Below are 15,723 nucleotides of genomic sequence, written 5' to 3'. Positions count from 1 at the left end.
TACAGTTTCCTGTAGTTTTCACTGACTAGTTGAAACTCACCCATAGTACTATGCACACACCTCTTCATCTCCATAATATTTACACTCCCACATACACTATAATCACAATTTTATCTTAGAACCCAATATTTTTCGCGTGTACGATATAGTTGAAAGCACTTTCGAACGCATTATGACTTGTTTTCTTTGAAATTTGCAACACTTGTTAATAATAGGCAAATGTAGTTATATTTGAAAAATGATGCATTTAACTTGTAATGTTTGGTCAGTCTACTTTTCAGGATAAAGATCATTTTTACGTATTTATGCGTTTTGAAAAGTAAATAAAATGAAAAACTGATGACGAACCACACGAATCTACAAACAAAACTATCTACAGTCAATATGCACACTCCTATTGATCTTCATAATATACACTTCCACATCCATATGTACTCACACAATTGTCCTAGAAGTCCCAGTATTTTTCGCGTGTATGATACAGTTGAAAGCACTTTCCAACACAAAGGAAAACATTACACTCGGGGCAGTAGTAGGTTGTGTATTTGTTTATTGGTTTGCCAACGCGATATTTCCCATGGTCATAACAAACTTTGCATTTTCTTTGGCGTTTTTTCTGGGCTTTTTCCGGGCAAATTTGAGCAGTTGGGGAAGGAAATATGATCTCTTGCAAGAAGTCTTCCTGCCGGGGTTGGTAGACGAGGCTCAACGACTTCTATTTCCACTGAAGTAATCAGTCCGTCTGTAACTTGGACAAGAAACTGTCGCAGGCTTATTTGTTTACCCGTGGCCATTTTGTAGAGGCTAATTCTACCATTTGACAGACTTGCGCCGCAGAGAGTAGTACGAGAGAAGTTGGTCCGATTTGTCTGCACCGATTTTATAATTGTTGTAGTCAGAGACAACAGAAGGTATCAATTTCTCGTGTTTCCCTTTTGCAGTCTTTTTCTAAACAAACTCACGATTGTGAGCACTCGTAACCATGTATACATCTGGCACATCTTTCCACTTTAGAGCAAGAAGATGGTTCCCCTTTTTTAGTTTCTGTGATAATGCATCCTTTGGCAGCTCCTTTCTATTTGCCATGATAGTTCCTACACACTTGATACCATCCCCATCTTGTCAAATAAAACTGGACTAGAGAACCATCTATCCATGTACACAGTGTGCCATTGAATTTTTTACATTTTCGCAAAGTCTATCAACGAGATTTATTACTTTGCTGTATTCTGCATCACTAGTCTGAGAACCCGTGAATACTTCTCAGTTACAAACGTAACCGCATTTGGCTTCTGTAAGTTCAAATATTTTTATTGCATACTTTTGAGATTTCCCTTTCATATATACGTCCACGAAACCCACAAATGTCTAGTCGACCGTGAGGAACTCCTCGGAAGCATACGTGGTTTTGAAAGATTTTTGCAAAATGTCAAATAGTGGTCTGATTTTATGAAAAGGGTCGTACCCCGTACCTTGGTTTTTTGGTATTTCTGTTTCGTTGTTGTTTAGATGTAACATCGTAAAAATCTGTAGAAATTTATCTCTCGACACGCCTATGGATTTCTTGAAAGCTGTTTGCAAGACGGGCGTTGTACTTCTATGATTACGAAGGGTAGGTTTTTTTTTTCTTTTTTCTTTTTCTTTTTTTTCAAACACATGTGTAGATCAATTCATCTGACGTGGTCCACAGATGGGGAAAATGGTTACTCGACCATCTCCGAAAATTATAAAACTTTGAGTGTGATTAACCTTTTGTATGAGAAGATCAATAACATCATTTATGTTGTCGTATGTGCAAGTGTTCCTGAATGGCGGCTATCTTTGTTGTCGGTGGAGTGCCAATTTTTACATTTGCAAGTGTTTACGAAAACTACAGTTGCTCAGGACGTACGTATCACACGAACTACAAACACAAACGAATGTTTAGAGGAGAGACTGAAGTACACGGAGAACATATAATCTTGCCTCTAAATAAATATGCAGGGTTGCAAACCAATACCTGAAATTACCAGAAAAGGTACAGAAAATTACTTTTAAAGGGGCTGTATTTTGGAATGGCATAAACTGAGGGGCACATTAAGTTTTGTGCTGAATACTATTGCATGTAAAGAGTTTGCAGAAATATCCACAGCTATGATACTACTGGTATCGTATGCTTACGCCAAAAAGTAATTCTGTATGTGAATTAACTATTGAAAAAAAAAGTGATATTACATGGAGAAAAAAAAATGAGGACGTCGTAAAAACGCGAAAAAAGCACATGCATCACGATGGTCGTAGCCCGGAAAAATTTAAATATTTTGATATATTTCATGCTAGATCTCAAAAACTACACGTTTCAGCAACTAGGGCCGCTTTTGGTTGTCTTCAGTTGTGCAAAAGCTTGCGAGTGGCGTTTGTTCCATCTTTCAAGCTCCACGACCATTGTCACGTCTTGCACCTACGACACCCATCGTCGAACTGGACCGCGGTATTAAGGTACTTAATGTATCAGCAAAGTATCATTGAAATCCAACCCCAGTTACGGAAGTTAATGTGTTCACAAGGTTGCGTTATACCTATCCTATCCTGATGAAAATGGAGTATTCGTGGAAAAAAAAAATTAAAATGGTTGTTGTTTCCCTTCTCTTCTATAGCATTACAGCAATAGCTTTTAGTAGCTGTAATTACAACAAGTTCTTACAATTACACGATTTAAGCAGTGTTGCAAACTTCAACAATGTTTATCATATCTCCCGAACGGTTTGAGATATCAAAGTGCTGTAAACGGCAAAATAATTTACACATCCATTACAAAACACACAAGTAACTAGATATGATACTTATCTCAGCATTTTTCAAAATAAATGCTTTCAAAAGAAATTTTCAAGCCCCGGTAACTTCGTTCCTATTAATTTGAAACAAGTAATACCAAGAACATGGTAATTAACACTAAAGTACTTTCGAGCTGCATTATGCTGCGCGTCTCCGTTATGCTGCATTTGCGATAGAGGCTTCCGAAGTTTGGATGTGTGTGATACTATAACATCATTAGTTTGCAACACTGAATAATATAAGTGGTATTTTAAGTTTACGTTTGTCACGTTAATTTGAAATATGTAACAATCTACGAACTGCCATTTGAAAAAATATAACTTTAAATTAAGTTGGCAACACTGTATGTTGAGTCTTTTGTCTAATACATACAAAGATGTCCCACTTCTTATAGTTGCTTCGTGCAAAGTTTCGCTCTTCTCTCTCTTTTGGTTTAGCCCATGCGGATGGTCATGATAAATTAATCACTCTGTAGACGTGGCAATGATCATGGAGCTACAAAGATGGAACAAACGCCACCTCGCGAGCTTTTGCGCAACTGAACACAACCAAAAGCGGGCCTAATTGCTGAACCATGCGTGGTTTTTGAGATCTAGCATAAAACATCAAAATATTTAAATTTTTCCGGGCTATGACCATCGTGACGCGCGTGCTTTTTTCGCGTTTTTACAATGTCCTTACTTTTTTCTCCATGTAATATCAGATTTTTTTTTTCAATAGTTTATTCACATACAGATTTACTTTGTGGCCTAAGCAGCATTTTTTAGCACTTTGCCCTCCTATGATGATATGCCCCAAATATGGCATAAAAATCACAAACTTCAACTTTCGGACTCCCCCCCCCCTCCCCATAAATCTACGATACCAGTAGTATCATAGCTGTGGATATTTCTGCAGACTCTTTACATGCAATAGTATACAGCAGAAAACTTATGAACCCCTCAGTTTATGCCATTCCAAAATACAGCCCCTTTAAAAGTGTAATTTTCTGTACTTTTTCTGGTGATTTCATGCATTAATTTGCAACCCTGCATATTTATTTAGAAGTACGAGTATATGTCTTCCGTGCACCTCAGTCTCTCCTCTAAACTTTCGTTTTTGTTTGGAGTTCGTGTAATACGCGTACTGAGCAACTATAGCTTTCGTAAGCACTTGCAAATGCAAAAAATGACACTCCACCGACAACAAAGATGGCCGTCATTCAGGAACACTTGTACATACGTCAAAGTGAATAGTGTTATTGACCTTCTCATACACAAGATTCATCACACTCAAAGTTTTATAATTTCCGAATATGGTCGAGCAACCACCTCTGGACTGGACCACTTCGTAGGGTTTGACCTGTGTACCAGAATCGAGACGAAGCGTTTCACATCTTTTATAGTGACAGGTTTCCATTTTCATTTTAAGTGGACTCTCTCGTTGAACTATTTGTTGATGAGCATATCTGTTTGTTTCAACAACAATTAGCTTGAATATATCTTCGCCAATAAAGCGAGACAAGGCATCGACAGGAGATATTTCTTGGGAGTAATTGGTGGAAGGGGTGATATCTGAATGACCACGAAACGTTGGCATGTTCGTCATTTCGATAACATCCTCCCACGAAGAGCGCGAAATTCTGTCAAGTTTTCTTTTTTTGTTTTTTTTTTCTTTTTTTCAGCAAGCAGCACATCATCATCTTCCTCCGAACTGTAAGAATCACTTTTCTCCTGCTTTAACTCACTCTCAAGTTCATAAGTATGCGAGTCTGAATCAAAAATAAGTTCTGCAATCATTTCTTTCTTCACTTATTTTCGTTTGCCGAACAGATAAAGACCGATCGCGAATGCTTGCACTAGTACTTGGTTCATCCATCGTACAGCACAAGAAAGGAAGGACTCAAAATGAGCACAGGTGTACCTGTCAAAACACAAGGAGAAACTAGCCTACTATAGTATAATTTTAGTAACGTAGAAAGAAAAAAGGAAGAGAAAGAAAAACAACAACACTAGCTCCATAACAAGAACATGCTAACCGAACAAATGCCTTTGTTTTCTTCCTCTAGTACGCTCAGCAATTTAGTGGCTATGATTATGTCATAGACTAGACATGACGTAGTCAGTGTTTCTAACTGACAACACATTACTGCACGTCTTGCAAATAAGCAGAGAAATAAAACACTGAACTATTGAACACGACTGTACTATTCATAAAATTAAATACTTTACATGTTACGTTTCGATATTCTAACCAAGATCCTCATCAGACATACACTTCGTGAGTGTATGTCTGATGAGGATCTTGGTTAGAATATCGAAACGTAACATGTAAAGTATTTAATTTTATGAATACAGTCTTGTTCAGCAGTTCAGTGTTTTATTCCAATGTTTCTAGCCAACACGAAAAAGACCGAAGATAGTGCCCACACAAAAATCTCAATAAAAATTTACAACGACGTGACATTTAAAAATTAAAAAGCACGAGGTTGTATATACAACACCGTTTGTCTACGCTACTTACGGTTTGGTTGTACATATAAAACGGTCGTTGACAATGTGTTAAGTGCAACGTGCTTTTCACCGGAAATATGGATGTGATACCATAACATCCCCCATAGGATAACAACATTCAAAGGTGGTACAAGCAATTTTTGAATACAGGATGCCTGATCAAGGGTACGAACTGCGGAAGACCCCGTGTATCAAATGAGCAGGTGGAACAAGTCAGAGCAACTTTCGTTCGGAATTCTAGAAAATCTGTGATGTGGGAAAGTCAAGAACTAGCAATGCCGACCACGACTGTTTGGAGGGTGCTACGAAGGAGAGAATAACTAAGGCCATACCATCTGTAACTGCTACAGCCATTAAAGCCTGAACATAACGTGACTCGTGCCGATTTTGCGAGAAAGTGCTGGATATGAATGATAATGATTTCCTTGGTCGTATGATCTTTAGTGATGAAGCCCTTAGTGGAAAAATGAATGTGTACGTGCGTATTCAGGGATATGAAAATTCAGACGAAAGAGTGCAGCATATAAAGGATTCGCCAAAAGTAAGTGTCTTTTGTGTAATATTCAAAGAACAAGTATATGAACTTTTTAAAAAATACTATTACTGGTATTGTATATTTGGACATTTTTTCTGCAATGGTTATATCCTCCACTGGATCGTGAGACAAAAAGGATCATCATCTGGCAACAAGACGATGCACACTCTCACTTCCATGGTACGCAATTGGTTGAATGCTGTTTTACTCCAACGACGGATCGCTCGTCATAGTGAGGATGACGTGACTTTTCTGCAATGACTCACAAGATCTTTCGACCTCATTCCCTACGATTCCTTTTTGTGAGGATCGTGTTTCCGTGTCACCGCTACCTGCCGATCTCTCTAAATTGTGACGCAGGATAATTGCAGCAGTGAAGTCTAGTACATCAAACATGCTAGCGTCAATGTGGAAAGAAACTGACTAGAGACTAGATGTGCTACGTATCACAAGGGGATCCCACACTGAACACTAGTAAACTGTAACAAAAACTCTCCTTTTAAGGTATGTTTCAAATCTGTATATGTAATAAAAGACACACTTAATTAAAACCCTAATATTCATTTAGGAATACACGCTATTTTAGGGGCTAACCTGTGTATACTTGCCACATTTAAATTGTCCTCAACCGACTTCCTTTGTACAAGATTGCAATTAAAGTGCCGCTATTCACGGCGGTCTAGAGTGCGGGCTGTAATCAACATATTACATTGAAATTTGGTAAATATGCTAATGAGACCACGCGGAAGCGAGCTACGATGAAAAAAAAATATATATTAGCTCCTTTTTTTTTTTTTTAATATTAATATTAACATATATTATACATAAAAGTCGCATTAAAGCAGAAGACGACGAATTCATAAAAGGAATCATTAATTATTCTTCAGTCTTGTTCAAAGCACAATTAGTAAAATAAAAACATTTTAAGATTTCACCACAATCAACAGCACCATCAAGAAGATTGTAAAAGCTGCCACTCCTAGAACACACATCATTTTCCGACTTCTTTTCTGATGTTTCTCTGCTTTCTGCAGCTGCTGAAGTCCTTCTTGTACCTGCACTTGGCCTTGTTCTATGTTGTAGTCTATTCGATCTAATACAGTTCCCGGTATTAGCCATGACTTCAAACAATATATATTTATCCAAACTGGATTCAAAACATTCTTCATGAACATAGTCAAAGTGGTTGTCAGCCTCCTCGGATATGTCTCCTTCCGTCTTATTGTGTGTTATAGAAGAAAAATCTCGTCCAGTTCTTTACCAGGAGGTAATGTGCCTAAGATCGATGACACATTCCCGCGCTGGATGGCGATGCTGATACGTTGGAAAAGGAATGCAGTAGCTCGGGGGTCACCAGTTTTGATTGCTATTCGATGACCAACTTCATTAATTAAATTAAATCCTTCGTGACCCCAAGACCCACTGGTTTCTATTGCTACTGTTACAAACCAATATTTGTCCAATAGGTTTGAGTATTTTAGTCTTTTGTCTGATTCTCTGTGAGCGGCGACGAGACCTGCCTGAATTGAAGAATGGGGTAAGTTGGAAGGAGCAAACGTATCGGAACATGTGAAATCCCAGACTAGTGCTTTTCCATTTTTCCACGGTACCAAGGTCATGCCATCAGGCCTTTTACCATCAGAGCGGCAACAACCATTTGGTTCTTTTATTGAAGGAACTCCCGCTGAAACGAGGGCTCTACAAATAATGTCGTTTACAATATGATGTCGAGATTGTCTTCCCGCACTTTTTTTACATGAAAGGCCATGTAATCCTTTATTATCAACATATGCGTTGCAAGCAGGACAAAAGTGAGGCTCACAAATATTAGCACCTAAGCGCAGAGCTGTAGCAATACGAAAGCTCTCATTAGAAAGGTGTAGCCCGAGTGTGTGAGAAGGTAGGGCTTGAAGCCATGCTCCGTTTTTGGAGGAAGAGACAGCTAACAGCCTGGCTTTGTCATCTGGGTTATTAGTTGATGATAGGAGTGAAGATAAACGAAGCTTGACTATAGGTTCATCCCAAACAGACTGAACATGTCTTTTGTCGATAGGTGGGGGATCCATTCCAACCAGACTAGTCCATTTATCGGTGCATTCTTGTACATCTCGAATCGAGTCTAAGTGGAGAAATATTAGCTCCACTTTCTGCCACCAGGGAGGTAATACGCACGTGGAAATGGCTCTGAAGATAAAGACGATTATTTAGGTCGAAGAGATCAAACATGTGAGATAAATGTAATGTAAACAAGGTGAAGGGCACGTGATTGTAACAAATGGTGCGAAGGGAACAACTAGAAATCATTGAGGGTAACAAAAGGTCAAACTTAAATTTCCATTTAATAGTAACAAAAGGTGCAATGGGAATAACTTTACTAATATTTGCGGTTAAGTGACCAATATACATAACATGCTCCATATGACCACCAAACATATCGACGACATGTTATATCCGCAAAATGACGTGCTCAACAGCTATATGCAGCAGTTCCGGCGGAATTTTTGCGACATGTCACCTTATACCTATCCTCGAGATCTGCCAGCGACTGGACCTTTCAAATATCCTTACAGCCAGAAGTCACACGTATTTAGATAGGGAGATCTTCCTGGCCACGCATCGGTAAAGCCTCGTGAGATGATGCGATCAGCAGTGAAGGTTTCACGAAGCAGATCTTTCACGTGGTGACCGATGGCGTGTTACCTCGTCTTGCATGAACAGTCGTCTGCAAACAGTTACGTGCCTGTAAATCACGAATCACTTGTCGCACTAGAAGGTCCCTATAACGTGCCAACGTCACGGTACAAGTGACAAGTATTTGTATTTGGGGTGTCATGGGTCGTCTTCCTCCTCCTGAAGCCACACGTAACTCACCCGTTGTCTCGAATTTCAGTATCATTTTCTTTTAAGCCATTTCTTGATAGCGGTCCTCTTCTCACTCCTTTTAGATGCCGATATTCCCTGCAATTGCTCCCGTTCTGACAGACCAATTTTACTAAGAGTGCACGGTCTCTCTTATCAATAGCCATGCTGCTCCTCATGCTATCGTGTGTATGAAGTGTGAGCTCGCGTGAGTTACGCCCTGTAGGCTACAGTGCCATATTTTCTCCTGGTGGCAGCAAGTGGAACTAATATTTTTCCAGCGTAACTCGTTTCCGCATGGTCTCATTAGTATATTTATCAAATTTCAATGTAATACGTTGATTACAGCTCGCGGTGGACCGCCGTGAATAGCGGCACTTTAATTGTAGCCACCCTGTACCTAAGCACAAAATTTATAGCATTCATAAGTAACACCCCTAGCAAGTCATAAATGGCACGAGTGTAGTGTCGCCTGTGATGGGGTGTAGTGTCGCTAAATTTTATTAAACATGGATACATTTTCCTAAGATATACCTATCAATAATAGTAACACTAACATAAAAACCACTAAAGCAGTCCTTACAAAGACAATCCACATATTAAATGTGAAGTTATAAAAATCAAACAATGTGATTTCAGAGTTTGTACATCACTTTCTGTTCAAAAGGGTATTTTAAAAAAATGCAACACTGCTATCTTTTCCAGCAGGTCAACCGGAAGACCAGCCTCAAAAAGGACTTGTTGACATACTCCTCTCATGTTATTCAATGATGCTCTGATTTTTTTGAAGCCTTCTAAGCATGATTTGCTCGCGTCGACTTTATACGTTTTCCCTTTTCTTAATTGAGTTTTGTGTAAGTGCATAAACAAATTTTACGTATTACAATTCTTAATTTTTGCAGGTAATTACGTTTTCTTAAAATCTAATTCTCGATGTATCTTCAGTTATCCACATACATATACTATGATATCCAAATGAAGCACAATGTTGCCATATCCTGTACCTACACGTATAAATGTGTTGTGATTTCAGTAAATGCCAAAATCCATCGAAACATATATACAAAAATTTCGGTGTAATAAACTTTTAATATAGTAGATTCAAACCAAGTTCTCTATCCAAATTAATTTTTCCATCATTTAATTACGATTATTGTCCTAATAAAAACATGCTCCAAAAACACTCCTATCAGTAAGTGTTTTAGCCAGTCATAAAACCTTGAAATCCTGCTTTCGGCAAATGCTTGAATAGTATCTTTATCCTCCCGGAGCACCCTAAAGTGGTATTTTAATCTAAGATTACAACGTTTTACGACAGATTAAAACACTTACTGATAGAGATGTTTTATTAGAAACAAAACTGCAAAATTAAATATTGGAAAAGGGAATTTGGATAGGGAATGAGATGTCACCTCTCAAATTGCATCAACAAATATTAAGCAGTAAAATTTTGGTTCACATTCTTTATTGGTTTAAATTAGTGGTACAATAAATCCACTATATTACTAATTTCTTAGTTACACCAAAATTTATATATGTAAGTTTCGATGGCTCTTGACATCTACTAAATTTACAAAATATTTATAAGCATGGTTGCAGGATATGGTAACACTGTACTTAGTTTGGATTTCAGTGTATGTACGTGGATAGCTGAAGATACGTCAAGAAGTGAATGAAAAATACTCGTAATTACCAACAAAAAATAAATTATAACAGATAAAATCGTTCTGTTGGTAAGTGCACTTAACAAAACTAAATTACAAAAAAGGGGAGAAGGCATACACATCTGTAGCACTGAAAATAAAACAGATACCAAGTTGCGTTATTTAAAAAGTATTGAAGATTTCCACTAAAGATGAAGCCTTAAGAATATCAAGATCCTGTTCCTGCTATGTTTTAAGCCTTGTACGGTCCTTCACAACGGATACTCGATAAAGTATCAGAAATATTGGACATCATTTTCTTAGGAATACAAAAGAAGGTTATTGCATTTTATTCAATACAATTTATTTGAATAAGTTTTTCCTTTTTTTTTTTTTTTTTAACTCTTTCTTTGTGTCTTTATCTAGCTTGTTTCAACTATAGATCATCTTCACGAAAAGGTAAAGAAGATTATATTATAACGAACTTATGCAATTTTGAAGGAACACTGATTCCTAATGAATGATCATACTGAGATTCCATTTTCAGAACTGTATACATTACAGTGACCCATAAAGAAATTTAACTGTCATTTTTTCAGACTGATTTCGGATTTGTGGACTGAAGTTTCGTCAGCTGTTATTAAATGTTGGTAAGCCTCAGTTATGTATAACAGGTTTTGAAGTTCCTGCTCTGGCCCCAACAGACGACCTGAAACCTTACTGACTCCCAAATCATGTGTAGAATTTTATGAATCTCTCCGGTCCAATGCCTATGTTCACACTAACCTAGTGATTACTTATTTGTCTTTCTGCAGGAGATTCTCCACAGGAGCAATATTAACCTCGTTTACACCTACATTTAATTATCTACTGCATAGTCTCATAGCGACATTTTGCCAGCTTTAAATCGACTGCATTCTTGCAAAACCTCCTTATAATCATTGAACGACTTGAAAGCATCCTCTCTCCACTTTCTTTTAATTAACCGCTTCTTAAGTATTTTCAAAACTTAAGACGGAACAGAAGTGCATAGTTAGCATGGATTAAGTGCTGCTTCGATATAAAACAGACAAACACTTTTCGTTTTATACTTCGGGTCTATGGAGCTGTTACGTATAAATGGCACAGGAGTTCAACATAAATCAGCTATAGGAAAAATATATTTCTTTATAAAGATTTCTCTTATCAATTTATAATAAATTAAAACTTTAATATGACTATGACGCTTCTATCGGAACAGCTGCATTAACGCTGTCGTCGTTTACACTGAAGTACCCGATATAAATGTAACGAAAAAGGTTTATGTCCATGTCAAATCGAAGTTCTTAACCCATTTCCTGGTCACTCTTAATACTTAGTTGTGCATATTGGTCGGCACTGATTAATATCGCTCAAGAAATATGCCACGACTTAAACTGGATATTTACTTAATGTGACATGTTACTTAGGCAAAATACTTCTCACATCTTTAATATGCATAACATCAATTCTTCAATTTCACTTAAGGTTATTGCTACTCACTTAAAATTCAAGTTAGGAATGTTGCTTTATTCCTTCCAAAACATCGAGTGTAAATATCCCACTTAAATAAGGAATATAGTTAAGGTGAACCTTGAACTAAATATTTACAAAAAGCACTGCGAAAAGATAGGGATTTAAAATATCCGCATTGTTTTCAGAACACAGCCAACTTGATCTCAGGTTATAAGATTTTTTTGCAATTATAGCAGGTTAGAAACGAAATGAAATCTTTCAGTTTTACGTCCTACGTTTATGCCGGCTAGGCTAAAGGAGATGGTGATGATGAGAAATGAGTGAAATGGTGGAATTAAGAAAGTGGGAGGAAACGGGAGAACCCGAGAAAACCACGCACACGGTGTTTGTCCACCACAAAGTCCACTTGGCGCGGACTGGGATCGAACCAGGGACCCCACGCACCAAAGGTGAACGCTCTACCACTGGGCCACCATGGCCCCCTTATAGCAGGTTAGAGAACATGGGACACTCCATGTGAAATCAACCAATGAAATGAGAAAATCTGACCTGACCATGTTAGATTTTTGTAAAAATTGGTGCACAGCTTTATTACAGTGGGAAATGAAAAAGTCCTAAATATTATCATATTATCTCTCTCCTCCTGAAAGTGTCCTCATACACAGTGTTCAAAAATGTCAAAAAAAAAGGGCATTTTTTCAGTAACATTGATTATTAAAAATTGTCATAAAATGGTTAATATGTGCACTAGAGACATGAAACAAACACCATTGGAAAGCTTAAAGACTGCGCTAAAAGCTGTAGTATATTGGAAAAACCTGTACAATAAAAAATAATATTTCAAAAATTAAAATTAAAATTTGAATTCCGCATAGAAAAGTCAGTATGGATGTTTCTAAATTTATGTTGGCTACACTGATACATGTTATTTTCATTCCTTTGTTTCAGGATTGCTGTTACAGAACTTATTATGAAAAAGAGGGATATATTTCCCTCCCTTTCACAATATTTGTATCAAATGTATTATGAAACATAGTGACACAGATCACAATCACTTCACATACTTTCAGCACAAACAATTAGTAGAGACATGATTTTTTGGTGACACGCGAAAACGCAAAATGTATCAGTTTTGTATGAAAGTATTGTTTATCTAAAATATATAATTCTTCACTATTTGTTACGCCATACAACGCTCACGAATTAGCGAAATTTGAAACTAAGTCTCAATATTCCACGGAATTTACCGAAAGTGACAATTTTTCGGCGCTTTTACGATTTATTACCATTACTTGGTAGTTATCAGCAATGTGATGAAAAATTAAAGAGACCACCATGAATTTTTAAAATTTTACATGCAGTTACAAAATGAGCTCCAAACGGTATCTTTCGGTGAAGTAGATAGTGTGGAAGGAACGTTGCGGGGTGTGTTAGATGAGCATTCAGAAATCGCTGGAACGTCTCTCCAACTAATGTACATATCAGTTTCGAATGTTGATGTGGAGAGGGCTCGCTCTTCTTACAATGCCATACTTACCGACGAGTAATCTGTGAGCACTAAAGTTATTTTTTTTTCATTAATGTCCTCTCTCTCTGTACTTTTTTTTCTTTAAATGATATTTTTATTCAATGAGGATGCTTAGTGTTATTTTTTAGAAACTCAAATATTGTTTAATATAGTCATGCATGAGCTCATGCCTGATGATTGATGAGTGTAAATTAAGGTGAAATTAAAGGTAACAAATTTTAATTGCCAAGGAATATAATGTTCCTACATTGGATTTTTATTCACCGATTTTATCCCGCTTTACGCATATTTTTATAACGAAATTACAAATTCTTATTTACCACAAAATCGTGTCTCTAACAATTAGTCAATGAATTCTTTTTCCTATTTCAAATATGCACTTCCACATGTCTCTGACAGCAATCCTGAAACAAAGGAAAGAACATAACTTGTATCAATGTAGCCAATATAAATTTAGAAATATCCATACTGATTAACAAGAATAATGACCTGTATTGAGTACTGTTCGGAAACGTAATACCTCCCTAAATAACTCGAAAGGTGGATAATTGTTTAAATTCAAATGAGTGCATCAAGGAACAAATGAAGTTGAATATCAATTCCTTTGATGGTGCAGGTAAATAGCTACAGGCAAATATGGTTATCGATCTGAATCCAGATATTCACACAGTCAATATCTTGAAATTTTTGGTTTGTTGAATTTTGAATCAAATCCCATTGAGTGCCCAAAATGCAACTTTGTGATGTTTTAGTACAATATGAGACTACAATCTGGAGAATTTTGAACAAATTCACAGGGACATTTCTGTACGAAATTCAAAATTCAAATATTAATTTGAATTTTTGAAGTGTTATTTTCTTTATTGTACAGGTTTTTTCAATATAGTACAACTTGTAAAGCAATCTTTAAGCTTTTTAATGGCGTTTGTTTCATGTCTCTAATGCACATATTAGCAATTTTATGACAATTTTTAATAATCACTGTAGCTGAAAAAATGCCCTTTTTCGCAATTTGAACACCCTGTATAAGGACACTTTCACGAGGAGAGAGATAATATTTGGGATTTTTTCATCTCCAACTGTAATAAAGCTGTGCACCAATTTTTACAAAAATCTGATATGGTCAAGTCTGACGACTTGTTGATTTGACATGGAATATCCCCCATATTCAATTTAGAGGATGGGGCATATTGATCTTAGGGATTTCAAAATGATATTGCTCAGGATGGACAGGGAATAGACCGGTAGTGATGTTATTGTTAAACGCGTCATAGCATGTAATTTTATAAATACATTTTATTACATATATATTCTTCTTTTATTTTTAGTACATACAATGGCTTGGTGGAGAGAACACCGTGCGCTCGTTGTGGGTTTCTTAAAACTGGAGGTTCAGTGACCAAAACCCAGTGAGGCTTTCGCATTCACTTTGTTGTCGGTTGACATGTCCCCCTTCCCACTGGACGAAGAATCAGAAATTGGGCTTCAAATTTTAGAGCGACATCATTTGCATTCACAAAAGATTCAAGTTTTGCATAACCCCCAAGCATTCTGCACGGAACTCCGCTGCACTTCGATTATCTGCCCGCACTGTTAGAAGAATCCTTCATAGAGACCTTAAAACGCATCTATAGTGCAAGAGTTCAGTGAATAAGTGTGTGAAACACTAAGAAATGTATGCAACGATATTCTGCAGAATATCCCTTATACAGTTGTATTAATCATAAATGACAAGGCCGATTTTCACTTATCCGGTACTGTAAATAAGCAGTTTCCGCCACTGAGCAGCGGATAACCCTCGGAATCTTCAACGATTACTACATAGTTCTCGAGTGATAGTGGTGTGTGTTGTTTCCGACTTTGGTGTTTGGGATCCCTACTTCTTCGAAGATGGAGAAAAGGTATCTAGAAGACCAACAAGATGGTTCTACGACCCACATTTCACATCGTTTAATGGAGATTCTAAGACAAATACTTCCTGACCCTCTTGTCTTTTTGCGGGTTGATATCGATGGGCCCCCAGATCGCCTGATCTCATCCTGTACGACTTTTTCTGTGGAACTACCTCAAGTAAAATGTATACACACATCGTCCTCGAACTATCGATGAACTAAAGACTGCCATCACTGAAGAAATTAACGCTATTCCATGGAATATGAGAGTCACGGAAATCTTACGAAACAGGCCCCGTCAATTTATTGAAAACGGAGGTGGGTATTTGGAAGATGTTATTTTTTAAACTTATTAAAATAAAACTTCATTCTACGTACTTTCAAACAGAATAATCTTATGTGCATCTAGCTTTATTTTCATTTCACGTATTTTTGAAATCTGAAAGACTAATGTGCCCCGTCCTGT

The 15,723-nt window shown here is 37.1% G+C and overlaps 1 protein-coding gene across 5 annotated transcripts in view; it reads right to left on the bottom strand.

The window, feature by feature from the left end:
* Positions 1–15,723, bottom strand: part of LOC145660556 (RNA demethylase ALKBH7, mitochondrial) — a 37,961-nt gene that overhangs the window by 7,158 nt on the left and 15,080 nt on the right. Inside the window, exon 4 of one of the 5 annotated variants that reach the window (XR_014126825.1) lies at positions 37–13,769. The exons of the other annotated variants lie outside the window; for them this stretch is intronic. The gene's annotated coding sequence lies outside the window, so the exon portion shown is untranslated. The remainder of the gene's footprint in view (positions 1–36; positions 13,770–15,723) is intronic. 5 annotated transcript variants of the gene reach the window in all.

This window comes from Thermobia domestica, chromosome 9, assembly GCF_964235325.1.
Source record: "Thermobia domestica chromosome 9, izTheDome1.hap1.1, whole genome shotgun sequence".
NCBI classification, from domain to species: domain Eukaryota; kingdom Metazoa; phylum Arthropoda; class Insecta; order Zygentoma; family Lepismatidae; genus Thermobia; species Thermobia domestica.
Note: the sequence above shows the minus strand (reverse complement) of the source record. Positions and strands in the feature narration are given on the sequence as shown.